The following is a 27,535-nucleotide window of genomic DNA, read 5'->3' on the forward strand; positions in this document are numbered from 1 at the left end:
GGCCAGTTTTAAGGTTTTCTGTGTAATAAACTAACCGTTTTGCCGGCCATTTCTCGAACCAAATAATCCCTCATTAATCACGTGGTTTTCCGAGTATACAGTAACATGTAGAAAGCATAAATGAATGGTTGAGGTATAAATGAATGGTTGAGGTTTGATACCCTCTCACAGATCATCGGAGATATTGATATGTAATAACAACACTCAAGACATTAAACACCAGAGAAATGAATGAAAAACAGTATACAACATATTGCAGAGGAAACGATCAAAGTTTCAGTAGAGGCCGCCCAGAGACAGATTGCTCAGTGCACGTGGTCGTTCATGCTTCACTCACCAGGTGTAACACTTAATATCCAAGGAAGGAGGCCTTGGGTAGTTGTGTGCAGCTGCAGGGTGTTCCCAAACGCAGACAGGACTTCGAGTTCCAGTTGTTCATGAGATTCCTTGTGCTTGCCGACTACAGTAAAACTGATTTGCTGGAGGTCTAAGAGGTGCTCCATGCCGGCTGGTGCAGTTCCACGGCACGACGGCAAGCGGAGTTCCAGATGGAGCTGTCGTAGCTTGGGCATAGCTTCTGCCTCAAAACCCAGATATGCTGTAATATCTTCTTCCTCAGAGAACAATCTAAGGCACTCCAGAACTAGGAATAATCCCTTGCTGACAATCACAGCCTCTTCTTTAGGGCATGTGTCAACTCTAAGGTAGAGGTCGACGAGGCATAACAGTCCTCCAAGAATAGAAATCCCATCAGTTTTCGCCTCCCTAACAAATAATTCCAGGCTATGCAGGCAATTGAGATCACCGATCCATTTAGGAACTCCGAACATCTTCCACCCTCTAAGGTCCATTTCCTCGATAAGGGCGGGAGGATCTGAAAGTGAGCCTGAAATGTCGTCCTTATCATCATGACCGCCTTTCATCATCAGGAGATATTTGAGGTTGCGTAGCTTACAAAAAGAATAGGGAAAAGCATCAAACTTCGCCTTCTCCAGCAGATTGCACTCAGCAACACCAAAGTTACAAAGCTTCAGACTCCTCAGATTAGTCAGCTTACCAAGGCCCTCAAGAGCCTCCAGCGAACTCCTCTTCATGTTGAAACCATGGAGTGTGCGAAGTGATTCCATGATCCCGATCCTTTCAGGTAGCCCTATCACCACATACAAACCCATTGTCAGATTAGACAAGCGGGGCAAGTGCTCCATGTCTGACGGGATGCTTCCTTTTGCTACATCCAACGTATCCAAATGAACAAGCCCTCGAATTTCAGTTGGAAGCTTTGCATAGAAATAAGATGAAACCTTTAAATACCTCAGTTGAAACAATTTGCTGACAACTACTACTACAACGTCGGCACGGTGACCTACTGGTGGCGCACCTAGAGGGACGTCCTTAAGTTGTGCAACTTCAGCAGCGCTAACGCCTCGAATGCCATGAGCTACACCATGAACCACGAGTTCGGGAACATCGACCAGTACAACATCTATACGCCCTCCTGCCACTCCTCTGACTCGGCGGCGGCATCTGGCAGCTCCACCGCCCCAACCTGTCGCCACCATCGTGCCGTGCTGAGGTTCAAGGACACCCACATCCGCCGGAGGTCCAACAGTTACGACCCCTGCACCGAGACCTACTCCAAGAAGTACTACAACCGGCTCGACATGCAGAGGTGCCATGCACGCCAAGACTACAAGGATTCCCTACACATGGACTGCTTGTAGGTTCAGTTTCGGACAAAATTTTCTTCTTTGTTCTTGTCATGGCTGGGCCATTATATTGAAGATCAATTAACAAGTAGGGGATGTTTTGACATTGACAATGACGTGCTCTTCAAGACATGGAGCGACTCTGAGTTGTCGGTGCTGCCGACGTACAGGATGCTGATCAAGGCTGGGATCAGGGTATGGGTGTTCAGGTAATCTGAAGAGTCTGAAACCGGGAAAGATCTTTTTCCGATGCAGACATGCAGCACACAATGTTGTCAGTTGGTGTAACATGTTTTCACTGTTGAGTGCAGCGGCGACACGGACTCGGTGACCACGACGAGGTTTTCGCTCAACCACCTCGGTCGGAAGACCAAGATTCGATGGTACCCATGGTACTCAGCCGCCGGTCAGGTACTCAGAGCATCTCCAACAACTGCGCTTCGCGCCGCACGCAAAAAAATAGTATGTCACGCGCATTTCGGCTGGTTTAGCGCGGCCGGCAGCGCTGACTCCAACAGCCGCGCTATAATGCAGCGCGCACGCCGCTCCAGCAGCGCGCAAAAATATAGCGCGCGCGACTCGCTAGGCATTACATATATGGCATTTTGAACCCAAAATGAGTTTGAAACATTCAAAATGTAATGAACATGACATATAAAATTTCACACAAACAAGTTGATGAATAAAAGTTCATGCCCACAAGTTCAAAATCATGCCCACAAGTTCATCCAACCAAGTTCAAAATGCAAACAAAGTTCAAGACACAAATGAAAGACACATCAATCCTCTTCCTCGTCTTCGTCCTCGTCATCTTTCGAAGACGATTCTTCCGCCTCCGAAGATGAATCTTCCTCCCTCTCCTCATCACGCACCACATCATGTGAAGCTCCGACGGTGTTGGCAAGATCTTCAACGGCATCTTCATGGAAATGTGTGTGAGGAGGCACATCGAAGGACATTCCGCCCATGGTGGCCGGAGGTGCACCCATACCTCCCATGAGAGAAGCAAAACTCATGCCTCCCATGACGGCCATAGCGTCGGGGGTGCTCCAAAGCCACCCATGCCTCCCATGGCGGCCGGAGGTGCACCCATCCCTCCCATGGCACCTAAACCGCTCATGGTACCTCCGAAGCCACCCATGTCACCCATGGCGCCAAGGCCACCGCCACCCATGCCGCCAAGGCCACCACCACCCTTGTGCCACTTGGGTTAATCTTGTCAACTGCCTTTTGTGCGGCCGCCCACTTTTGACAATCCGAGTTGATTGTCGACCATCGGGACCGAAGTGATCTCTCAGAGCGGTCAATTCCACTCACGTTGTGAGCATCAAAGTGTTTTTTCATTGGCCCCCAATAAGCATCTCTACTTTGATCACCTCCAACGGATGGATCCCTCGACACTTGCAACCAAGTATTGCATAGTAAGATGTCATCTTTGTTGCTGTAATTGCCCGCTCTTCCTTTCGGCGCGTCGACAATGCCCTCACCCTACTCGTCCACCTCAAACTCATGGTCTTCGAAATGGATGTCATTGGTTTGAGACCAATGTGAATTGTTGGACCCAACACCCATAGTTGACATGTATGCATCATCGTTGAGACTACAAAGTTTTTTGAACAATGCAAATAAGCTATCTATATGATGATGCATTGAAAAAATAACAAAAAAAAAAAGAAAAGTTGGATTTTTTTTTTACCTTGGGGGCATTTCGTCAAACACGTGGTGCGCGTTGGCGGCCGGCTCAACGAGTGAGCTCGCCGGCGCTTCGGTAGCCGCCGCGCCCGTCGAATGCCCTGCAAGCTTCTTTCCCCTCGCCTTCGAGCTGCCGGAGCCGTCCGCCGCCTTTTTCTTCTTCGCGGATGTCTTGCCCTTCTTCAGCCGCGCCGCATTGGGGAGCTTCGAGGGTGCGGTGGCGGCACAGGACGGCGTCGGCGCGACGCCCCCCGTCGACATGGTCATCCACGGCGGCAAGAAGAGGCTGCGTGCGAGGCCGATGCTCGGCGGAGCTCCGGCGGTGGCTGTCCGTGTCAAAACCGGCGGATCTCGGGTAGGGGGTCCCGATCTGTGCGTCTTAGGCTAATGGTAACAGGAGGCAAGGGACACAATGTTTACCCAGGTTCGGGCCCTCTCGATGGAGGTAAAACCCTACTTCCTGCTTGATTGATATTGATGATATGAGTAGTACAAGAGTTGATCTACCACGAGATCATAGAGGCTAAACCCTAGAAGCTAGCCTATGATGATTATGATTGTGATCGTCCCTCTAAGGACTAAACTCTCCGGTTTATATAGACACCGGAGAGGGCTAGGATTTACATGGAGTCGGTTACAAGGAAGGAAATATAATATCCGAATCACCAAGCTTGTCTTCCACGCAAAGGAGAGTCTCATCCGGACACGGGACGAGATCTTGAGTCTTGTATCTTCATGGTCCATTAGTCCGGCCAAAGTATATAGTCCGGCTGTCCGGATACCCCCTAATCCAGGACTCCCCCAGTAGCCCCTGAACCAGGCTTCAATGACGTTGAGTCCGGCGCGCAGTTTTGTCTTCGGCATTGCAAGGCGGGTTCCATCTCCGAATACTCCAAGGTAATTATCGAACACTTAGACCGTGTCCGGATCTGCAAGATGATCCTCATACACCATCGTAGAGAGAATGATATTTCACAAATATAATCTGCTGACAACTTTAGACAAAACGACATGACACTACGGTCGAGTCATTATTCGAACCGTTTTTCCACAACCAGCCCTAGCGCATATTGCGAGGCGGTCTCCTTGGCACGTCTTGTCACAGCAGAGATCATGTTCCCTTATTACGGGATTCCCATCAATACGGGTATGGGTAACTCAACCGCACAATCAATCGTGGCGCTTGTAAAATAAGCGATTCTCAATAGGAAAGTGGGGAGGCGCACCGTTATCGTCGCCTCTATAAAGGGATAAGGATTCCCCACTTTCACCCACGCCTTTTTCCTCCTCTGCTTATCCATTCTCACACCCTCGAGCTCCAGCGCCCCCGTTCACGCTTTCTCCGCACAGCCAAACATGTCCGGAGCAGGAGGCAAGTGGATGGCCTCCACCGTGAAGGAGGAGCATATTGCGAAGCTCCGGGCGGCCGGATACTTGGCCGCAGACATCACGCACCGACTACCAGACGAAGGGCAGATCATTCCAACTCCAGAACCCCACGAGAGGGTCGTGTTTCTCGCCCACTTCGTCCGTGGACTGGGATTTCCACTTCATCCCTTCGTCCGCGGGCTCATGTTCTACTACGGGCTAGATTTCCATGATCTAGCCCCAAATTTCGTCCTCAACATCTCGGTGTTTATCGTCGTGTGCGAGGCATTCCTCCGCATCAAGCCTCGCTTTGGCTTGTGGCTACAAATCTTCTGCGTGAAGCCGAAGATCGTGAGCGGCCAGCAAGCGGAGTGCAGAGGTGCCATGGTGGGCAAGATGCCCAACGTCACTTGGCTTGACGGCTTCTTCGTGGAGACCATGAAAGGGTGGCAATCGGGGTGGTTCTACATCACCGAGCCGCCCGACACCAACTGGGCGGCGGCCCCCGCATTCCGATCCGGAATCCCCATGCGGCTCACCTCCTGGGAAAAGAAGGGGCTGGCCTGGGGCGAGCCTGCGGAGCTGACCGGACTCTGGAACTGCATCAAGAATATAAAGGACAAGAACATCAAGCTTGTCAACGTGGTCCAGGTCATGCTTATCCGCCGGATCCTTCCGTGCGAAAGATGGGCCTTTAATCTGTGGGAGTTTGTCCCGGCCGAACACCAGACGCTTCAAAAGCTCTACGGCATGATGCACAAGGGCGCATGGAAGGTTCTGTTCAAGGCCTCAGAAGTACCTCCTCCCACATCCGAGGACCGCGGACTTCACGCCACGCGGCTCCCCCGTCCGGTGAGTTTTCTGACTACAACCGGATGCGGTTTTTCCCAGTGTACTCATGGGGGAATCTTAAGTCATTGTGTGTATTTGATCAAGAGTACGTGGAGACGACGGAGCGGATTGACTGTCCGGCTCCACTGCCAGAAGGTCCAGCAGATGCTCTCTTGACGGAGATGTTAGTCCCAGCGCCCTACAAGGCGCCAGAGAAGAAGGCCGAAAAGAAGGCCCCGGGGACCAGGAAGGGTCTCCGGTGTAAGGTTGCACCGGACGCCTCGTCCGAAGACGACGAGGCACACTCCTCCCCCGAAGGGGAGGACGAAGAGGAAGGAGCTGCCCCATCTGTGGAGGATGGGGGCATAAGAAGGCGGGCCAGGGGACCGGGAAGGGTCCCCGGCACAAGGCCGTCATACCCTCGTCGTCCGAAGACGACGAGGCAAAATCCTCCCGCGGAGGCGGGGGGAAACACGAAGAAACTCTGCCTCCCCATATTGGGGAGGAGAGGAAGAGGAAAGCCACCCCGGAGGGGGAGGCTAGGACGCCCAAGAAGGGAAAGGCGTCCCTTCCAAACTACTCCACCACGGCCGCCTATAGCGAGGAGGAGTGGTTGCCCAGGGGGAAGCCCCTAGAGAGATCATAAGTATCCGCACTCTGTTATACTTTAGTGCGACTTTGTTTCATAGTCTGTTATAACGCCGAACACATATATGCAGTCCGGCCAGGGTCCATCCCGAGGTATCATCTTCGGATGGGTCCTTGAGTGATTCAGCGATGAATTCGCTCCCGATGGCCACTACTCCTCGGCTTGCGGATGACACGGAGGTGTTGTCCCAAAGGCTCCCAGAGCTGGGGGAGGTGACTCTGGAGACGCCCCAAGGTGTAACTCCAGACGCCGGGCACACGGGGTACAAGATCCCCGCGGATTGTGCCGACGAGAGCCGCAGCAAGCCGGGCTCTCAGCCGGATACTGTACCGGAACCTCCAATGGTTTCAGATTTGGGCAGGCGGCCCCTCGCTAGGGAGGGCGAGCCGTCCGTGCCGATAACTTCCGTTATGCTAGAGGCATCGGATAGTCTACTGGAAGCGCTTCGCGGCACCTCCATAGATGAAGAGCACCGTACTCTTATGAGTGCGGTGATTCAGAAGGTTCTGTCTGCCAAGAGCGGACTAACCGAAGCCTGCACCAGCCTCCTGACAGGCTTTGAGGTAAGTAATAAAAATGTGTGAAATTATCACCCGATAGGTAGTAGCCCCTGAGACTCTGTTTGGTGTTCGGAACGAAAAGCCAAACGGAGGGTCAATTATAATCCGCAGGAGTCTAATAGTAGGGTGCATGTGAATAAGCAGGTAGTGCTGCTTGCCGCTGCTGCCCGCACAGCCGAGGTCGCCTGACTTAAACGGGACTTGGAGCAGGCGCAGGGAGAGCTCAGCCTCACGAAGAGGCCGCTCGAAGAGAACAAAGGTGAGTGATACCCCGTTCACATATGATAAAGAATAGACAAAATTGGTGATTCTAATGACAAAGCGTCGTGACTTTGTAGTAGGGGCCACAACCGAAGTGGCATCCCTGAAGAAAGCGTTGTCCAAGGCCGAAGACAAGGCGGCCATGGAGCGCAAAGAGCATGAAAAGCAAGATGCTAGAGTGGGCGAGGTACAACAAGATCTCCAGGAGCTCGGCAAGAGGTTCGAGTCCCTGGAGCATGATCTCAAGATGAAAGAGTCTGAGCTTGCGAAGGCCCTTGCGAGTGTGAAAGATGCCAAGGCCGAAGCCGAAAAGGCACAACAGGAAATCCAGGCGGCCAAGAAGATAGCGGCGGGTAAGACATTCTTTATGCAAAGCAAGCATGTGGAGGAGACATTTATTTTACTTACCCGGATTCGGAGCTCTCCAGGGGCATTCGCAGATCTGCCATGCAGCGTATCTGATGTTGCGGAGTTCTACCGTGCCGGGGAGGGGAGCTCAACGGAGAAGCTGTTCTGGTCCCAGTATGCTGGAGCTGAACACCCGGTGCCTCTGAGTGACCAACTGAAGCAGTTTGTTGAACTCCACAGGGCGGCCGAAGTGGCTATGAAAGATTTCATAGTCCGGATGTGGCCTGGTGAGCCCTTGCCTACCAGCTACTTCGTCCTGATAAAGCGGATGGTAAACGCCTGCCCCCGACTTGAGTTGATCAAGCGGTCCGTTTGCATTGAGGGTGCCCGCCGGGCCTTTGCCCGTGCGAAGGTGCATTGGGGCAAGCTGGATGCGGAGAAGCTGGTGAAGGACGAGCCGCCGGAGGGCAAGGCGCATCGCTATCCCAAAAAATATTATGATAGTGTTATGAAAGGCACTCGTCTCGTGGCCGATGAGTGTACCAAGGACACGATCCTTGAGTAAATGTACCTTTGTTGTAATATAAGAACGAAGCTACTTGCGCTATATAGCGCTTTTTGATTTAAAATATTAACTTCTGTGTAGCTGTTTATAAAATTCTGAAAGTAGGCCAGTCGTCGGCTTCCGCCCCCACGTAACTAGTACCGGGGTGTTCCTGGAAAAACCCGGACATTCTTTATCCAAATGCTTGGTCCCTTAAGGAGGTGTCTGGCGCAGCGAACAAGGCAATCAGACTATGCGGCTTTATAACTTTCACTTAGCCATAGAAGTCTATAATTTTAAATTTCGGCGACGCCCCTAGAATTCAGAGAGCCAAATTGGGCCGCTATATACGCCTAGATCGGACGAAGTCGATTCCTCGCCTAAAGCGGAAAAAATCTTTAAGGATTTTAAGACCTCTCGAACAACGACCATCTCTCGCCGCATCATTCCGGTCAGTTTTCGGCTTTCTCTACTGAGATGCTCGTTCGGAAGAACCGGGACACAATCACAGTAGTTCTCCTTGCGCTACCTTAGCCGATATAAAGGAACATAAGGTACCAAAACAAGGGAGCCGGGCAAACCCAACTATTGACCCAAGACATTATTCGGAGCTGATGCATATAGTGTTGTAAGTTTGGGGTGTCGCACTGTTGAAAGTGTTCGGACTTGTCTTGCCGTATTATGGGGCGCCATAAGAAGCCCCTGGCAAACTGAACGTACCAAAATGTACGGATGCAATATTAAATAAACATTTATAGGAAAAATGTGCAAATAGAAATAATAAGCTGACGCTATATATTATCTCCCATTGATGAATAATATGTTTAAGCGTATGTTTACAATGAGTGCGTTTAAGCAGAAGATAATGGGACTATTTAACATGTCCTATCCAAGGGCGGGCTGCATGTAGGTATGTAAAACGGGTATAACGATCGTGAACAGACGCCACCTGGGTATTTCCTTTGTGCGAAAAGCCTGTTGCCTCCTTGGTTTTCTCTCCTGTGGAAGTCCGACAATCCGACTCTTCTGAAGAGGTTGCCTGAAAGCAGTGTCCTGAAAGATAAGGGGAGAGGGGGTTATTAAAGTATGTTGCGGCTATATCGTGTTGTTGACTGAGTCACTGTTACGTCTCCGCCTATGCGCATGGTATTTTGAGTGCGTAATTGTCTACGCGTGGCATGAATGCTGCTTTGATAGGGCTTGACCTGAGGCCGGACTGCTAGTCGCGCTCTTGGCGTGCCTGGCGATCCTGTTGCGGGGTGCTCTGGACTCGCTTGACGATGTTTGAGGTTGTCGTTGCCGGATTGGTGGTTTGTCGGAGAAGGCTGCATTGTACTTCAACCGCGAGGGCTGTAGTATGTTCTTCTGTACGGAGAGAGCGGTCCATGTTTCTGTTGACTGTTATGACCCACCGAAGTCCTGGCATCTTGAGCTTGAGGTATGTGTAGTGTGGTAACACATTGAATCGAGCGAATGCGGTTCGTCCAAGCAATGTGTGATAACCACTGCGGAAGGGGACGATATCGAAGATTAACTCCTCGCTTCGGAAGTTATCCGGAGATTCGAAGACCACTTCCAGTGTTATGGAGCCCGTGCAACGGGCCTCTACTCCTGGAATTACACCTTTGAAGGTGGTTTTGGTGGGCTTGATCCTCGAAGAGTCGATGCCCATTTTGCGCATTGTGTCCTGATAGAGCAGGTTCAGGCTGCCGCCGCCATCCATAAGGACTCGCGTGAGGTGGAATCCGTCGATGATTGGGTCTAGGACCAATGCGGCTGAACCGCCGTGACGGATGCTGGTAGGGTGATCCCTACGATCAAAGATGATCGGACAGGCTGACCATGGGTTAAACTTTGGGGTGACTGGCTCCATCGCATAGACGTCATGTAGTGCTCGCTTCCGTTCCCGTTTGGGAATATGGGTGGCGTAGATCATGTTGACCGTTTTCACCGGGGGGGGATTTCTTCTGTTCCGCCGTGTTCGGACGCCGGGGCTTGATACGTCTCCAACGTATCTATAATTTTTGATTGTTCCATGCTATTATATTACCCCTTTTGGATGTTTATGGGCTTTATTTTACACATTTATATCATTTTTGGGACTAACCTACTAACCGGAGGCCCAGCCCATATTGCTATTTTTTTTGCCTATTTCAGTATTTCAAAGAAAAGGAATATCAAACGGAGTCCAAACGAAATGAAACCTTCGGGAGCGTGATTTTTGGAACGAACCTGATCCGGAGAGCTTGGAGTGCAAGTCAAGAAGCTCCCGAGGGCCCCACGAGATAGGCCCCCCTGTAGGGCGCGCCCCCTGTCTCGTGGGCCCCTCGGGCGGCCACCGACGTACTTCTTCCTCCTATATATACCTATGTACCCCGAAAACATCCAGGAGCACCACGAAACACAATTTCCACCGCTGTAACCTTCTGTATCCGTGAGATCCCATCTTGGAGCCTTTGTCGGCACTCTGCCGGAGGGGGAATCAACCACGGAGGGCCTCTACATCAACATCCTTGCCCCTCCGATGAGTTGCGAGTAGTTTACCACAGACCTACGGGTCCATAGTTATTAGCTAGATGGCTTCTTCTCTCTTTTTGGAACTCAATACAATGTTCTCCCCCTCTCTTGTGGAGATCTATTCGATGTAAACTCTTTTTGCAGTGTGTTTTTCGAGATCCGATGAATTGTGGGTTTATGATCAAGTTTATCTATGAATAATATTTGAATCTTCTCTGAATTCTTTTATGTATGATTGAGTTATCTTTGCAAGTCTCTTCGAATCATCAGTTTGGTTTGGCCTACTAGATTGATCTTTCTTGCCATGGGAGAAGTGCTTAGCTTTGGGTTTAATCTTGCGGTGTTCTTACCCACTGACAGCAAGGGTTGCAAGACATGTATTGTATTGTTGCCATCGAGGATAACAAGATGGGGTTTATATCATATTGCATGTGTTTATCCCTCTACATCATGTCATCTTGCTTAATGTGTTACTCTGTTCTTATGAACTTAATACTCTAGATGCATGCTGGATAGCGATCGATGTGTGGAGTAATGGTAGTAGATGCAGGCAGGAGTCGATCTACTTGTTATGGATGTGATGCCTATATACATGATCATGCCTAGATAATCTCATAACTATGCGCTTTTCTATCAATTGCTCGACAGTAATTTGTTCACCCACCGTAATACTTATGCTATCTTGAGAGAAGCCTCTAGTGAAACCTATGGCCCCCGGGTCTATCTCTTATCGTATTTGCTTTCAATCTACCTTTATTTGCATCTTTATTTTTTGCATCTATCTTATAAAATACCAAAAATATATTTATCTTATCATACTATCTTTATTAGATCTCACTTTCGCAAGTGGCCGTGAAGGGATTGACAACCCCTTTATTGCGTTGGTTGCGAGTTTTTAGTTTGTTTGTGTAGGTGCATGGGACTTTTGAGGATCCTCCTACTGGATTGATACCTTGGTTCTCAAAACTGAGGGAAATACTTACGCTACACTTTGCTGCATCACCCTCTCCTCTTCGAGGAAAAGCAACGCAAGCTCAAGACGTAGCAAGAAGGATTTCTGGCGCCGTTGCCGGGGAGGTCTTCGCTCAAGTCAAGACATACCAAGTACCCATCACAAACCCATCTCCCTCGCATTTACATTATTTGCCATTTGCCTCTCATTTTCCTCTCCCCCACTTCACTCTTGCCGTTTTATTCGCCCCCTCTTTCCCAACCTCCTCTCTTTTTGCTTGCCTTCTTTGGTGTGCTTGTTTGCTTGTTGACCTTATGGCTGCACCCAAGGGTCCTGACCACCTTCTCAGAAGGATGGATGAGATTGAATCAAATATTAGAAGCTTTATGAATCTGCAATTTGAGCATAATAATTTCTTCAGAAAAGAGCTTAAGGAACAAAAGAGTTTTTTGGGGTTTATGAATAAAGAGCTTGATGATATGAATAAATAATTCTATGGTGTTAATGCTCAAATTACCCAGCTTGAAAATGCTATAGCCAAAATTTCTGACAAGCAAGCCATCTTAGTCAATAAGATGGCCGCTAAACCAAAAAAATTACATGAAAATAATGATGAGGATCTTAAAGTTATTGACGCGTCTCCGATTAGATCTATGTTTTGCAATATGAATTTTGATGATTATGGGAGTGATGATGAATCAACTTTGCCTAGAAGGCGTCCCAAAAATTTGGAGTCTTTAGATCTTGATGCTAAATTTGGTAAAAGTGAGATTGGAGAATCCTCAACTTCTAATAATATTGAACCTACTATCTCGGATTTCAAGAAATTTGATTATGATAATTGCTCTTTAAAAGGTTGTATTTCCTTGTTGCAATCCATTGTTAATTCTCCTCATGCTTATAGTCAAAATAAAGCTTTTACCAAACATATTGTTGATGACTTGATGCAATCTTATGATGAAAAACTTAATTTGGAAGTTTCTATACCTAGAAAACTCAATGATGAGTGGGAACCTACTATAAAGATTAGAATTAAAGATTATGAGTTTTTTGCTTTGTGTGATTTGGGTGCTAGTGTTTCCACGATTCCAAAAACTTTATGTGATATTCTAGGTTTCCATGATCTTGATGATTGCTCTTTAAATTTGCACCTTGCGGATTCCACCATTAAAAAACCTATGGGAATGATCAATGATGTTCTTATCATTGCAAATAGAAATTTGGTGCCCGTAGATTTTATCGTTCTTGATATAGATTGCAATCTTTCTTGCCCTATTATTCTTGGAAGACATTTCCTTAGAATGATCGGTGCGATTATTGATATGAAGGAAGGGAACATTAGATTCCAATTTCCATTAAAGAAAGGCATGGAGCACTTTCCAAGAAAGAAAGTCAAATTACCTTATGAATCTATCATGCGTGCTACTTATGAATTTAGTGCCAAAGACGGCACTCGTTAGATCTATCCTTTCTTTTATGCGTAGCTAGGGGCGTTAAACGATAGTGCTAGTTGGGAGGCAACCCAATTTTCTTTATTTTTTTGTTTTTGCTCCTGTTTAGTAATAAATCTTGCATCTACCTTCTGTTTAGATGTGTTTTTATCTTTTAATTAGTGTTTGTGCCAAGTAGAACCTATAGGATAACCTACGATGATAGTTGATTTGATTTTGCTGAAAAACAGAAACTTTGTCCGCACGAATATAATTTTTCTAAATTACAGGAACGTGATTTTGCGTTGATTCTTTTTGATGCTGTTCAATAGACAAAGTTTCCAGGACTTCCTATTTTGGTAGGATTTGTAGAGTTCCAGAAGTTTGCGTTAGTTACAGATTGCTACAAACTGTTCTGTTTTTGACTGATTCTGTTTTTCGTGTGTTGTTTGCTTATTTCAATGCATCTATGGCTAGTAAATTAGTTTATGAACCATAAAGAACTTGGAATACAGTAGGTTTAACACCAAAATAAATAAAGAATGAGTTCATTACAGTACCTTATGTGGTGGTTTTGTTTTCTTTCACTAACGGAGCTTATAAGATTTCCTGTTGAGTTTTGTGTTGTGAAGTTTTCAAGTTTTGGGTAAAGCCTTTATGGACTATGGAATAAGGAGTGGCAAGAGCCTAAGCTTGGGGATGCCCATGGCACCCCAAGATATTCAAGAATAGCCAAAATCCTAAGCTTGGGGATGCCCCGGGAAGGCATCCCCTCTTTCGTCTTTGTTCATTGGTAACTTTACTTGGAGCTATATTTTTATTCGCCACATGATATGTGTTTTGCTTGGAGCATCGTGTATTATATTAGTCTTTGCCTTTTAGTTTACCACAATCATCCTTGCTGTACACACCTTTTGGGAGAAGCCTATTTGATTAGAATTTGCTAGAATACTCTTTGTGCTTCACTTATATCTTTTGAGCTTGATAGTTTTTGCTCTAGTGCTTCACTTATATCTTTTAGAGCACGGTGGTGTCTTAATTTTGAAGAAATTGCTAGTCTCTAATGCTTCACTTATATTATTTTGAGAGTCTTTTATAATGGCATGGTATTTGCTATGATCATAGAGTTGGTCCTAGAATGATGAGCATCCAAGTTGGGTATAATAAAAACTATCATAGAAAGTGAATTGGATGCTATGATCAATTTGATGCTTGATAATTGTTTTGAGATATGGAGGTAGTGATATTAAAGTCATGCTAGTTGGGTGATTATGAACTTAAAGAATGCTTGTGTTGAAGCTTGTGATTCCCTTAGCATGCATGTATGGTGAACCGCTTTGTGATGAAGTTGGAGCACAATTTTATTTATTGATTGTCTTCCTTATGAGTGGCGGTCGGGGACGAGCGATGGTCTTTTCCTACCAATCTATCCCCCTAGGAGCATGCGCGTAGTGCTTTGGTTTTTGATGACTTCTAAATTTTTGCAACAAGTATATGAGTTCTTTTGATTAATGTTGAGTCCATGGATTATACGCACTCTTTCACCCTTCCACCCTTGCTAGCCTTTCTTGTACCACGCAACTTTCGCCGGTACCATACACCCACCATCTACCTTCCTCAAAATAGACACCATACCTACCTATTATGGCATTTCCATAGCCATTCCGAGATATATTGCCATGCAACTTTCCACCGTTCCATTCATATGACACGCACTAATTCTGTCATATTGCTTTTTGCATGATCATGTAGTTGACATCGTATTTGTGGCAAGGCCACCTTCATAATTTTCATACATGTCGCTCTTGATTCATTGCATATCCCGGTACACCGCCGGAGGCATTCATATAGAGTCATATCTTGTTCTAGCTTTGAGTTGTAAATCCATAAAAGTGTGATGATCTTCATTTTTAGAGCATTGTCCTAGTGAGGAAAGGATGATGAAGGCTATGGTTCCCCCACAAGTCGGGATGAGACTTCGGACTTTACAAAAAGAAAAAAAAGGGAAAAAAGAGAAAGGCCAAAAAGAAAAAAAGAGAAAAGGCCAAAGAAAGAAAAAAAGAAAAAAAGAAGAAAAAATAATAATAAAATGAGAGAAAAAGAGAGAAGGGACAATGCTACTATCTCTTTTCCACACTTGTGCTTCAAAATAGCACCATGATCTTCATGATAGAGAGTCTCATATGTTGTCACTTTCATATACTAGTGGGAATTTTTCATTATAGAACTTGGCTTGTATATTCCAATGATGGGCTTCCTCAAAAGTGCCCTAGGTCTTCCTGAGCAAGCAAGTTGGATGCACCCCACTTAGTTTCTTTTGTTGAGCTTTCATATATTTATAGCTCTAGTGCATCCGTTGCATGGAATCCCTACTCACTCACATTGATATCTATTAATGGGCATCTTCATAGCCCGTTGATATGCCTAGTTGACGTGAGACTATCTTCTCCTTTTTGTCTTCTCCACAACCACCATTCTATTCCACATATAGTGCTATGTCCATGGCTCACGCTCATGTATTGCGTGAAAGTTGAAAAAGTTTGAGATTATTAAAGTATGAAACAATTGCTTGGCTTGTTATTGGGGTTGTGCATGATTAAATACTTTGTATGATGAAGATAGAGCATAGCCAGACTATATGATTTTGTAGGGATAACTTCCTTTAGCCATGTTATTTTGAGAAGACATGATTACTTTGATTAGTATGCTTGAAGTATTACTATTTCTTATGTCAATATGAACTTTTATTTTGTATTCATTTGGATCTGAACATTCATGCCACAAAAAAGAAAATTACATTATGAATTATGCTAGGTAGCATTCCACATCAAAAATTCTCTTTTTATCATTTACCTACTCGAGGACGAGCAGGACTTAAGCTTGGGGATGCTTGATATGTCTCCAACGTATCTATAATTTTTTATTGTTCCATGCTATTATATTATCCCTTTTGGATGTTTATGGGCTTTATTTTACACATTTATATCATTTTTGGGACTAACCTACTAACCGGAGGCCCAGCCCATATTGCTGTTTTTTGCCTATTTCAGTATTTCGAAGAAAAGGAATATCAAACGGAGTCCAAACGGAATGAAACCTTCGGGAGCGTGATTTTTGGAATGAACCTGATCCGGAGAGCTTGGAGTGCAAGTCAAGAAGCTCCCGAGGGCCCCACGAGATAGGGGGGCGCCCCCCTGTCTCGTGGGCCCCTCGGGCGGCCACCGACGTACTTCTTCCTCCTATATATACCTACGTACCCCGAAAACATCCAGGAGCACCACGAAACACAATTTCCACTGCCGTAACCTTCTGTATCCGCGAGATCCCATCTTAGAGCCTTCGCCGGCACTCTGCCGGAGGCAGAATCAACCATGGAGGGCCTCTACATCAACATCCTTGCCCCTCCGATGAGTTGCGAGTAGTTTACCACAGACCTACGGGTCCATAGTTATTAGCTAGATGGCTTGTTCTCTCTTTTTGGATCTCAATACAATGTTCCCCCCCTCTCTTGTGGAGATCTATTCGATGTAAACTCTTTTTGCGGTGTGTTTGTCGAGATCCGGTGAATTGTGGGTTTATGATCAAGTTTATCTATGAATAATATTTGAATCTTCTCTGAATTCTTTTATGTATGATTGAGTTATCTTTGCAAGTCTCTTTGAATTATCAGTTTGGTTTGGCCTACTAGATTGATCTTTCTTGCCATGGGAGAAGTGCTTAGCTTTGGGTTTAATCTTGCGGTGTTCTTACCCAGTGACAGAAAGGGTTGCAAGACACGTATTGTATTGTTGCCATCGAGGATAACAAGATGGGGTTTATATCAGATTGCATGTGTTTATCCCTCTACATCATGTCATCTTGCTTAATGCGTTACTCTGTTCTTATGAACTTAATACTCTAGATGCATGCTGGATAGCGGTCGATGTGTGGAGTAATGGTAGTAGATGCAGGCAGGAGTCGGTCTACTTGTTATGGACGTGATGCATATATACATGATCATGCCTAGATAATCTCATAACTATGCGCTTTTCTATCAATTGCTCGACAGTAATTTGTTCACCCACCGTAATACTTATGCTATCTTGAGAGAAGCCTCTAGTAAAACCTATGGCCCCCGGGTCTATCTCTTATCATATTTGCTTTCATCTACCTTTATTTGCATCTTTATTTTTTGCATCTATCTTATAAAATACCAAAAATATATTTATCTTATCATACTATCTTTATTAGATCTCACTTTCGCAAGTGGCCGTGAAGGGATTGACAACCCCTTTATTGCGTTGGTTGCGAGTTCTCATTTTGTTTGTGTAGGTGCGTGGGACTTTTGAGGAGCCTCCTACTGGATTGATACCTTGGTTCTCAAAACTGAGGGAAATACTTACGCTACACTTTGCTGCATCACCCTCTCCTCTTTGAGGAAAACCAACGCAAGCTCAAGACGTAGCAGGGCTCCTCGTCATCGTCACTGTGCAGCCCCTTGTCCTTGTTTTCGGCATTTATCTTACCGGCCTGTTTGAACACCTAGCCGTCTCTATTAGTGTGGTTTGCTGGTTTGTCCGGGGTGCCATGAATTTGGCACGAGAGTTCAAGTATGTGGTCCAGACTGGATGGTCCCTGATTGTTTCTTTTGAACGGTTTTTTCCGCTGACCGGATTTCGATCCACTGAATCCGGTGTTGACTGTCGTGTCTTTAGTGTTATCGCCGTTGTTCTGTCGCTTATGTCTGTTGCGCCGTGGCTTGCCGTTATTGTCGCGGACATCCGAGGTGCCGGAATGAGGCGTGGTGCTACTGCGAGCTAACCAGCTGTCCTCGCTCACGCAAAAGCGGGTCATGAGTGTCGTTTGAGCCGCCATGGACTTTGGTTTTTCCTGGCCGAGGTGTCGGGCGAGCCACTCGTCATGGATATTATGCTTAAAGGCCGCCAGGGCTTCGGCGTCCGGACAGTCGATGATTTGGTTCTTTTTGGTTAGGAACCGAGTCCAGAATTTCCTAGCTGACTCTCCGGGCTGTTGAGTAATGTGTCTCAAGTCATCGGCCTCCGGTGGTCGCACATATGTGCCCTGGAAGTTGTCGAGGAATGTGTCTTCCAGGTTTTCTCAACTGCCAATGGAATTTGCAGGCAGGCTGTTTAGCCAGTGTCGGGCAGGTCCTTTGAGCTTAAGGGGAAGATATTTGATGGCGTGTAGATCGTCTGCGCGGGCCATGTGAATGTGGATTAGGAAATCTTCAATCCATACTGCGGGGTCTGTTGTGCCATCGTACGATTCGATGTTTACGGGTTTGAACCCTTCTGGGAATTCATGAGCCATCACTTCGTCAGTGAAGCAGAGGGGGTGTGCGGCGCCTCTATGCCGGGCTATGTGGCTACGCAGTTCGAATGAGTCTGGGTGGCTGTGTTTGGCCCGTCCGGACTTGTTCATGGTGTATCCGGCGTGACGATCATCGTCGCGTGTTGGGGCATGCCCCCGCGATCCGTAGATCGATCTTGGTTGTCCTACTTTGTTTTCATTATATCTTGCAGGTCCTGCCTATTGCCCCGGGCCGTAGTGTATTGGCGTGGGGGTGCGGGCTGGTATTCGGGATAGTATGCCGTTTTATCCCGGCCACGATGTGGCCGGTCAGCCGTCTGGCGCTCGAGTCCGTATTCCTCAGCTGCCAGGACTTCAATCCATCTGTCTGTGAGCAGGTCTTGATCAGCTTGGAGCTGCTGCTGCTTCTTTTTCAGGCTCCTTGCAGTGGCCATAAGCCGGCGGTTGAAGCGCTCCTTCTCCACGGGGTCCTCAGGCACGCCGAACTCGTAGTCGCCGATGCTAATCTCATCTTCGGAGGATAGCATGTAGTTGTCCTCCTCCGGATACCCGTCCGTCGCCTGTTCATCCGGGCTGACCTGCCCGTCTTCCTGCTCGGCCTGTTCGAAGGCAGGCTGATCAGGGTTGTATTCATCTTCGGCACCATCCGGATTGTTTTTGTCTCCTGTGCCGGTATTGCTGTGGCGGGGCTTGGAGCGGCGCCGACGACGCCCATGCTTTGCTTTCTTCCCTGAGGGGTTATCCTCCGTTGCCTCATCGCCGTTGGTTTCCTTCGGAGTGTCCACCATATATATATATATATATATATATATATATATATATATATATATATATATATATCATATGAGGAGGTAGCTGTCCACCGCCCCGTGAGCGGTGGTTCCTGTTCTTTCCCTGCATCGTCGTCCATACCGTCGATGTCTTCGGAGTCGAAGTCAAGCATGTCGGTTAAATCATCGACCGTGGCAATGAAGTAGGTGGTGGGTGGGCAACGAATTCCTTCGTCGCCTGCTTCCCACTCGAGCCGGATATAGTTCGGCTGAGAGTCTCCTGACAAAGAGAGGGACTTTAAAGAGTTCAGCATGTCGCCGAGGGGCGAGTGCTGGAAGATATGCGCAGCGGTGAACTCCATTACCGAAGCCCAACCAGATTCGGCGGGCTTGGAGGCGCGCGGACTGGCACCTACAACCGGATACGAGTCCGGGGGTCCGGTGTCACAGGCTTCCTTGGTGGTGAAGTCTGTGTTCGGCTCTACCACCGGTGAGTGTGCGGCCTCTGGGGCGGGGTCCATCCACCTGTCCTCGGGCGACGCAATCTGCTCCGAATTTTGGTCTGGGGCTCCTGCAGGGGCGATATCCCGAGTATTGTCCGACAACAGGTCTAGGCCGAGCCCGTCGTGACTGTCCGGCGCCCCTGGCGCGGGCCCGAATCCATTGAAGATCAAGTCTCCGCGGATATCGTCCGTGTAGTTCAAGTTTCCGAACCTGACCTGGTGGCCAGGGGTGTAGCTGTCGATCTGCTCCAGATGGCCAAGCGAATTGGCCCGCAGCGCGAAGCCGCCGAACACAAAGATCTGTCCGGGGAGAAAATCTCACCCTGGACCGCGTTGTTGTTGATGATTGAAGGAGCCATCAAGCCGTGCAGCGACGACACAGAGGAACTCTCAATGAAAGCACCAATGTCGGTGTCAAAACCGGCGGATCTCGGGTAGGGGGTCCCGATCTGTGCGTCTTAGGCTAATGGTAACAGGAGGCAAGGGACACAATGTTTACCCAGGTTCAGGCCCTCTTGATGGAGGTAAAACCCTACTTCCTGCTTGATTAATATTGATGATATGTGTAGTACAAGAGTTGATCTACCACGAGATCGTAGAGGCTAAACCCTAGAAGCTAGCCTATGATGATTATGATTGTGATTGTCCCTCTAAGGACTAAACTCTCCGGTTTATATAGACACCGGAGAGGGCTAGGGTTTACATGGAGTCGGTTACAAGGAAGAAAATATAATATCCGAATCGTCAAGCTTGTCTTCCACGCAAAGGAGAGTCCCATCCGAACACGGGACGAGATCTTGTGTCTTGTATCTTCGCGGTCCATCAGTCCGGCCAAAGTATATAGTCCAGCTGTCCGGATACCTCCTAATCCAGGACTCCCTCAGTGACGACGCCAACGCTTCCCGCGCTAGGGTTTCCGGCGGCGGCGGGGGAGGGGGGCGGCTGTACAATGGGGTGAGCGGGGTGCTGGAGTGTGCGTCCATGGTGAAGTTCGCCGGCACCGGCGCGCGCGGGGCGTAGGAGGCGGAGAGCAGAGAGTGCGGCGCGAGCGCTCGAGTGTGCCGCGCCCGGAAGCGGGCGCCCCAAATACACCGCGCGGGATAGCGTATCCGACCGCGCGTCCAACTCGTTATAGCGCGCGCGCAATTTTTGCGCGCCCGCTGGAGCCACCCGCCGTGTTGCGTGCGCGCTAAAACGGCTTAATTTGCGGTGCGGCGCTAATTTAGCGTGGCTGTTGGAGATGCTCTCATGACGGTTTTTGCTCGACCACCTCGGTCGGAGTACAACAAGTTTGTTTGCCGTGAGCCCGTGACAGGGTAACATCTTTGCATGCAGTAATCAGTAGGTAGGTGACAGCTCGTTAGCTTTAGCAGAAGCGAAAGATATACTAAAAAAGACAGAAACTAAGATTTGGAAAAAAATCGGGCTCAAATTAGTTTGGGGATTTTTAAAGACCAGTTCTATGGTTGTCCCTGCAAGGTACTATCCGTTTCCCTAGCCATTTCACAAACCAAATAATACCTCATTATTAACGTGATTTTCTGGATATACAACAACACAATGGTTGAGGTTTCATACCCCCTCAACACTAAGGGCTCCTTTGATTCAAAAGAATTTTATAAGATTACTGGAGGATTGAAATCCTTAGAATTTTTTTCCCTATGTGGTCCTTTGATTCATAGGATTGAATTTCATAGGAATTTTTCCTATGAAATCTTTTGTACTACATTTCGTAGGAAATCTAACATCCACCCCAACCTCTTTTTACAATTCCTTTGTTTTTCCTGTGCCATCAAACACTCATTGCTAATCCTATGGGATTCAAGTGGGCATCCCACTCGAATCCTATACTTTTCCTATTCCTACGTTTTCAAAATCCTACGAATCAAAGAGGCCCTAAGGAAATATTGATATTATAACACTCAAGAAATCAAACACCGGAGAAACTGAATGGAAAAAGTGTACAGCATATAGCAGAGGAAATGATGTGAGTTACAGTAGAGGCTGTAGCCTTGTCCTGTCCAGAGACAGACTGCTGAGTGCACGTGATCCGTTCATGCTTCACTCACAATAAACAGGTAATATCCACGGAAGGAGGTCTTGGGTGCAGTTGCACGGCGTTCCTAAACGCAGACTGGACTTCAAGATTCACTTGTTCACGAGATTCCTTCTTGGTGCCGAATACAAGTAAACTGATTTGCTGGAGGGCTAAGAGGTGCTCCATACCAACTGGTGCAGCTCCACCCCACTGCGGCACTCTGAGATGCAGATTGAGCTCTTGTAGCTTGGGCATAGCTCCTGCCTCGAACCGCAGATATGCTATAACATCTTCGTCAGAGAGGAATGTAAGGCGCTCCAGAACTGGGAATAATCCCTTGCTCATGATTACAGCCTCTTCTTTAGGGAATGTCACAACTTGAAGCTCGAGGTGGACGAGGGATGGCAGTCCTCCAAGAATAGTAATCCCATCATGATGGCCTCTCATCATGAGATATTTGAGGTTGCGTAGCTTAAAAATAGAAGAGACCAAAGCATCAAACTTCGCCGCCCTTCTCCAGCAGATTGCACTCATCATCATCCAAGTTAAAAAGCTTCAGACTCCTCAGATTAGTCAGGTTACCAAGGCCCTGAAGAGCCTCCAGCGAACTCCTCTGCAGTTCGAAACCATGGAGTGTGCGAAGTGATTCCATGATCCCGATCCTTTCAGGTAGCCCTATCTCCCCATACCAACCCACTGCTAGATTAGACAAGCGGGGCAAGTGCTCTATGTCTGACGGGATGCTTCCACGTGCTACATCCAATGTATCCAAATGCACAAGCCCCCGAATTTCAGTGGGAAGCTTTGGATAGTAATGCTCTGAAACCTTTAAATACCTCAGTTGAAACAATTGGCTGATAGCAGTGAGGTCCAAATGTGAATCCCCAAATGAATTTGGGCATTCAAAGGATAACACACGGATATATACTTTAACTGAGAAAGACGAGGTATGGACTTGCAACCTCCGAAACATACCAATGACCGAACTTGTGATGTGCTATCCGAAACTGTCCATGATATTGTTTCACTTGATGTTATGTCAGCACGTGATATCAGGGATAACCGACGGATCTTGTACGTGCGGTCACACAGTCTTGCTATGTCTTCAGAAGTATATGCCACACTACTGAAATTATCTTCTGCACACTTGCTTAGGATCAAATCCAGCATCATATCGTGTACTTTGCAACACACCTGCCCGTATTTGTCTGCAGGCTGAATCAGGCTTCTATTGACTAGCTCATTGAAATAACTTATCCCAACGTCCTCCAAATTTGTTCCATGCAAATTACTGACAAAGCCTTCGGCATCCATTGTCGGACTAGTTCATCCCTCAAAATCTCATAGTCCTCTGGATACATGCCAGGGTAAAGAAAACAAGTGCGGAGATGAAGAGGAAGATTCATATAGCTGAGGTTTAATATACTCCTCATCCCTTTCAGTGTGGGGTTTATGGAAAACTGGGCACCCAAAGAATTCCGTATGTTCTCCCAATCATTCCTTGATCTTTCTCGACGGGAAGCCAATAGGCTAGCTATAGTAATGATTGCAAGTGGCAATCCGCCACACTTCTTCAGAATTTCATTTGAAACTTCCTCAAAATTAGATGGACACTTGTTTTCAGACCCAAATACTCTGCTCGTGAATAACCTTCTCGAATTTTCAGAGCTGAGGGGCTTCATTTTGTAGATGTGTTCATAGTGATAAGAACATGCTGAGATTGCAACGGCTTCCACTCGTGTGGTTACTATTACTCTACTCCCGTTACCATCTTCTGGAAAGGCACATCTTATAATGTCCCATGCTTCTTCATCCCACAAGTCATCGACTATAATAAAGTACCTGTTGAATATGGTGTAATAAATTGCATTAGGAGGCATCGAAAAATATTGCAGGTTAAAGCATCAATAAAATCAAATAACCTTGGGAAAAACACGCCATGCAAATGCCATTCTTATGGATAAGTTAGACATATTGGTGTAATATTAAAGCCAAAATAACAGTAACAGCTTGCGTGGCGTGTTAAAATTTGACTTCAAAATAACAGGTTTTACATTTATTTTTTCATCAAAACAGATCATTGCCAACTTTCCATAACAACTGTTTTGCTGCTGTATGATGACACATTCAGTACTGAGAGCGGTCAATATGGTATACATTGTATTTCTTATTTGCAGATCACTGGCATATTCCTAATTTAACACCGCATGAAAATGCTGTTTGGACTGTAGGTCTTCCTACAGGTCTAATATAAACATTTGCTGATCCAGATATCAACTCCACATATTTCTTTAATGTTACATACAAGCAACCTACTTCATCACATTGACAACTTTGTTTATACGAAATACTCCCTCCGTCTGGAATTACTTGTTGAAGAAATGGATATATCGACACGTATTTTAGTTTTAAATACATCCATTTTTATTCATTTTTGGGACAAGTATTTTGGGACAGAGGGAGTATTTACTAAGAACCTACAAGTTCAGTACAGTGGCAGGCGAGCAGTCCATGATTTAGACTTTGATTTTGCATAGCTGTCTAATATCACGTTTAAATGACTACTATAATGAACAAACCAATGATCATTTGGCAGTGCGAATTATAATTCTGCACACTAATTAAGTATCATGTTCAAAAGGGCGGAGAACTCGCAATTAAAATTTCCCTTCTGTGTTCTAATCTGGTATCATTAACATGTAGATCCGGGACAAATAACCTAGGGGATGGAACTTTATAATTCTCTATGGCATTGATGAATTCTGCAAACTGATCTAAACTTTAGTTCTGTGTAAATGACACATCGGTTGGCTGATGATCTTGGAGGGCAACTTGACTGTAAGGCATTCTTGCACTTCTCCCTTGGTTTTTCTGTATGTCAGGTACATTTTGATTTCTCAAATTCTTTGATAGAGAATTAATCTAATATTATGTGAGTAATGTTACAACCAATTGATACCGTTGGATCTGTGTTGGAACACACTTTCCAATTCTGATGATTTTATAATGATTTGTCTTTTCATTGTAAAAAAACATTCATAGTAAAGCTAATATGTGGACAGCCAAAATACGTTTGGAAACATAGGGCGTAAACTTAAATCTAGTTAAACTATTACTCAAAACTATTGTGCAGAAATGAAAGAATGCTTGTAGAAGTAAAGATGTAACTATACCTCTTGTTTGCAAGGTGTTTTCTAAGTTGACCGATGATGTCTTGCACCTCACAAATACCAGAGGACTCATTTATCCCAAGCTTTAATCTTAGGCTATTGAGAAGCCGTGGCATGTCTGGTTTTTGAGAGACAGGAATAAATGCCTTGCAGTCAAATTGCCCTTCGAGATCATCATACACCTGATTAGCAAGGGTAGTTTTACCCAGTCCTCCGAATCCCACGATGGACACCACCTTCAGCTTCTTCTCGGTGACTGCTAACAGACTGGCAACCTCCTTCTTTGGGCCATCAGTATCCACAAGTCCAGCAGCGTCCTTGTACATCACTGAAATCCTCGGATCAATATCCACAGAGCCACAACTAGTATTGCAATCGTCAATCTTGTACCTGGAATTGATTAGAATGTCAAAGGAGGGAGTTACAATTGCATATATTTATCACATGGTGTTGCACCTCAAACATGTTACACGTGTCCATAATGTCCTCTGTTTTGGGAGATTATGGCCCAAATACCCACTCCAACCCTTCCCCGCCACCCACATCTTCATTTTAGGGAACCCCAAATTTGTGAGATGAAGATGCACCTCACAAATTGTTCAGTCCATGCATGGACAGAGAAGGTCCTTCCTTCAGTGCATAACCATAACAGTGGTCCCAAACCCTCTGTGCCAGATTTTCGACATCTAGAGTTGAAGAACTTTTTTTGAAGGATACAGAGTTGAAGAACTGAAGGGATTTTGAAGGATGAAAAGAGAACAGGGGATGTTGTTGGAATGATGAACAAACACACCAAAGAAAGAAGAGGATAAAGAAAAAGGGTTCAGATCCATGGACAAGCAACGGCAATCCTGCACCAAAACTCACGGGGGAGGAGGGCACATGACCAAGGATCCCAAGTATCGCCTGCAATAGCCCAGCGCAGGGCCTCGGATTTGCTTCCTAACTACTACGTACTACTAAACTAACGAAGAGGAGCATGGATCTGCTTCCCAGATCTGGTTTATTTTTGGGGAGTGTAGAAATCCTAAAATCACCAGGGATGCAACAACCAAAACTACTACTACTAAACTAACGAAGAGGAGCACGGGACCCCGGCCGGCGAGGCCGCCGGATCTTGGAGAGAAGGAGAAAGAAGGGGGACAAAGGAAACATAGGTAAAGTGCCAGGATCTTGTGGTACCTTAATCGCCGTTCATTTGCCTCTACTGCACGAGCCTTAAGCTCCTGAATCTCGCCGGCAATCCGGTGGCGCACCTTCAGCGTCTTGAGGCGCCGAGACATCCTCTTCACGAAGTCTGCACTGGCGCTGGCGTCGGCACCTCCAATATCCTTCATGAAGTCATCGATGCAATTCTCCATGTCGTATGACATCTCCCTCACATGGTCCCTCCAGTCCTTTGTACCTGGCTCGAGCTTTTCCATGAACTCCAGCTTCTCAAGGGCAGCGTTCATGGCGCTGAGCTCGTCCCTGAGAAAAGCCACCCCCTTCCTCACCCCTTTGAGCTTCTTGTACTCGTCTCCCATCAGCTTGGTGAACTTGCCGATGAGGGGGTTCATCACCCCCGACGCGGCGCTCGTCGCCATCCCCTTCCTTTAATCCTCTGTGGGTTCACTCGATCGGGAGCTAGCTGCGTTTGTGTGCAGTGTGCGCGTGAGAAGCGAGTAAAGGCTGGTGAAGAGAGCTGCCTAACTCGATGGTGCCATCTACTCCCTCCGTTCCAAATTACTTGTTACATCCATACCTGCGACAAGTAATTTGGAACGGAGGGAGTACTAGACTACTACCGCATTGGAAATTATTTACGCTGCATCGGAGGACGCATTTGAGCTGAAAATTACAGTTCTACGCTGCTGTAACCCTTGATTCGACAACCAGTAGCACTGCTCGAGTGACTGAAACCTGTCATCGACAGCTAATGTGATACAGTATGATCTGAAACTTTCCCAACTCCTTCTACAGGCACGCAGTGAGTGTCACTGTAGCCTGTTTATCATCCGTCGGCACCGTTAATGATTGTGGTCCGCTCTGAATAGTATCTGCCACTGCTGTTGGCTGTCTCTGGCCATAGCTTTTGCCTTTATGCTCTGTCGACTACAGTGTGGTTTTGCCTGCATGGCCCTACTTGAGATGCCCACATTACACTTCTGCATCATTAACTTCCACTAGGACATTGTATGGAGGTTGTGTCAATTAATTCTCCTCTGAGGGTGTAACCATATTTTCTTATACTTACTTCCACTAGTGGGGTTCTGAATAACTTTGTTCTCAGGACCTGGATGCTCTTCGGTGGCTTATGACGCATCCGAGGAGATCGGCCCGTTCCAGATCAAACCCAACGGGACGGGGCTCTACCTCAACAAGTACTCATGGCAGAAGTGAGCCGGCCAGCAGCCTCAGATACCATACCACTGCTGCTGTTCTTATGATGCGTTCAGCACAGGTGATTCGCTGAACTAACTGAATGCAGAGGCAAACCGCCTGCTTCAACACCTCCTCCAGTCTCAAGACTTCCGGCGACAAGAGGACCAGTACGGTAGTCCTCCATTCTATAACAAGTTTCGGTTATGTATATCTTTTTTATTGTTAGAATCTAGTGATTTTGATGTGCCCGTCGAATGAGCCGCAGCTCAAGGCTCGCTGTAGTTCTTGATCAGCTGGATGTCGCGGTTTCCGCAGTACCGGCAACGGGATTTCTATACTGCCGGAGAAAGCTACACCGGTGAGTGTGTGTAGCACTGGGAACTCTGTGTAAGTGTGGTAGCCTTCTTTCCATAGTTCTCTGGCTTTCAGAGCACCAGAAGAAAAATTCTATGATAACCGTCACACTCGCACCATGACAGGAATTATTACCATTGTCACCTGACAAGTATTACTTCCATTCAC

The 27,535-nt window shown here is 46.8% G+C and overlaps 1 pseudogene; it reads right to left on the reverse strand.

Moving 5' to 3' along the window:
• Nucleotides 1–333: 333 nt before the first annotated feature.
• On the reverse strand, nt 334–26,349 carry LOC123139091 (disease resistance protein RGA5-like; annotated as a pseudogene).
• Nucleotides 26,350–27,535: the final 1,186 nt, after the last annotated feature.

This window comes from Triticum aestivum, chromosome 6B, assembly GCF_018294505.1.
Source record: "Triticum aestivum cultivar Chinese Spring chromosome 6B, IWGSC CS RefSeq v2.1, whole genome shotgun sequence".
Classification (NCBI taxonomy): Eukaryota; Viridiplantae; Streptophyta; class Magnoliopsida; order Poales; family Poaceae; genus Triticum; species Triticum aestivum.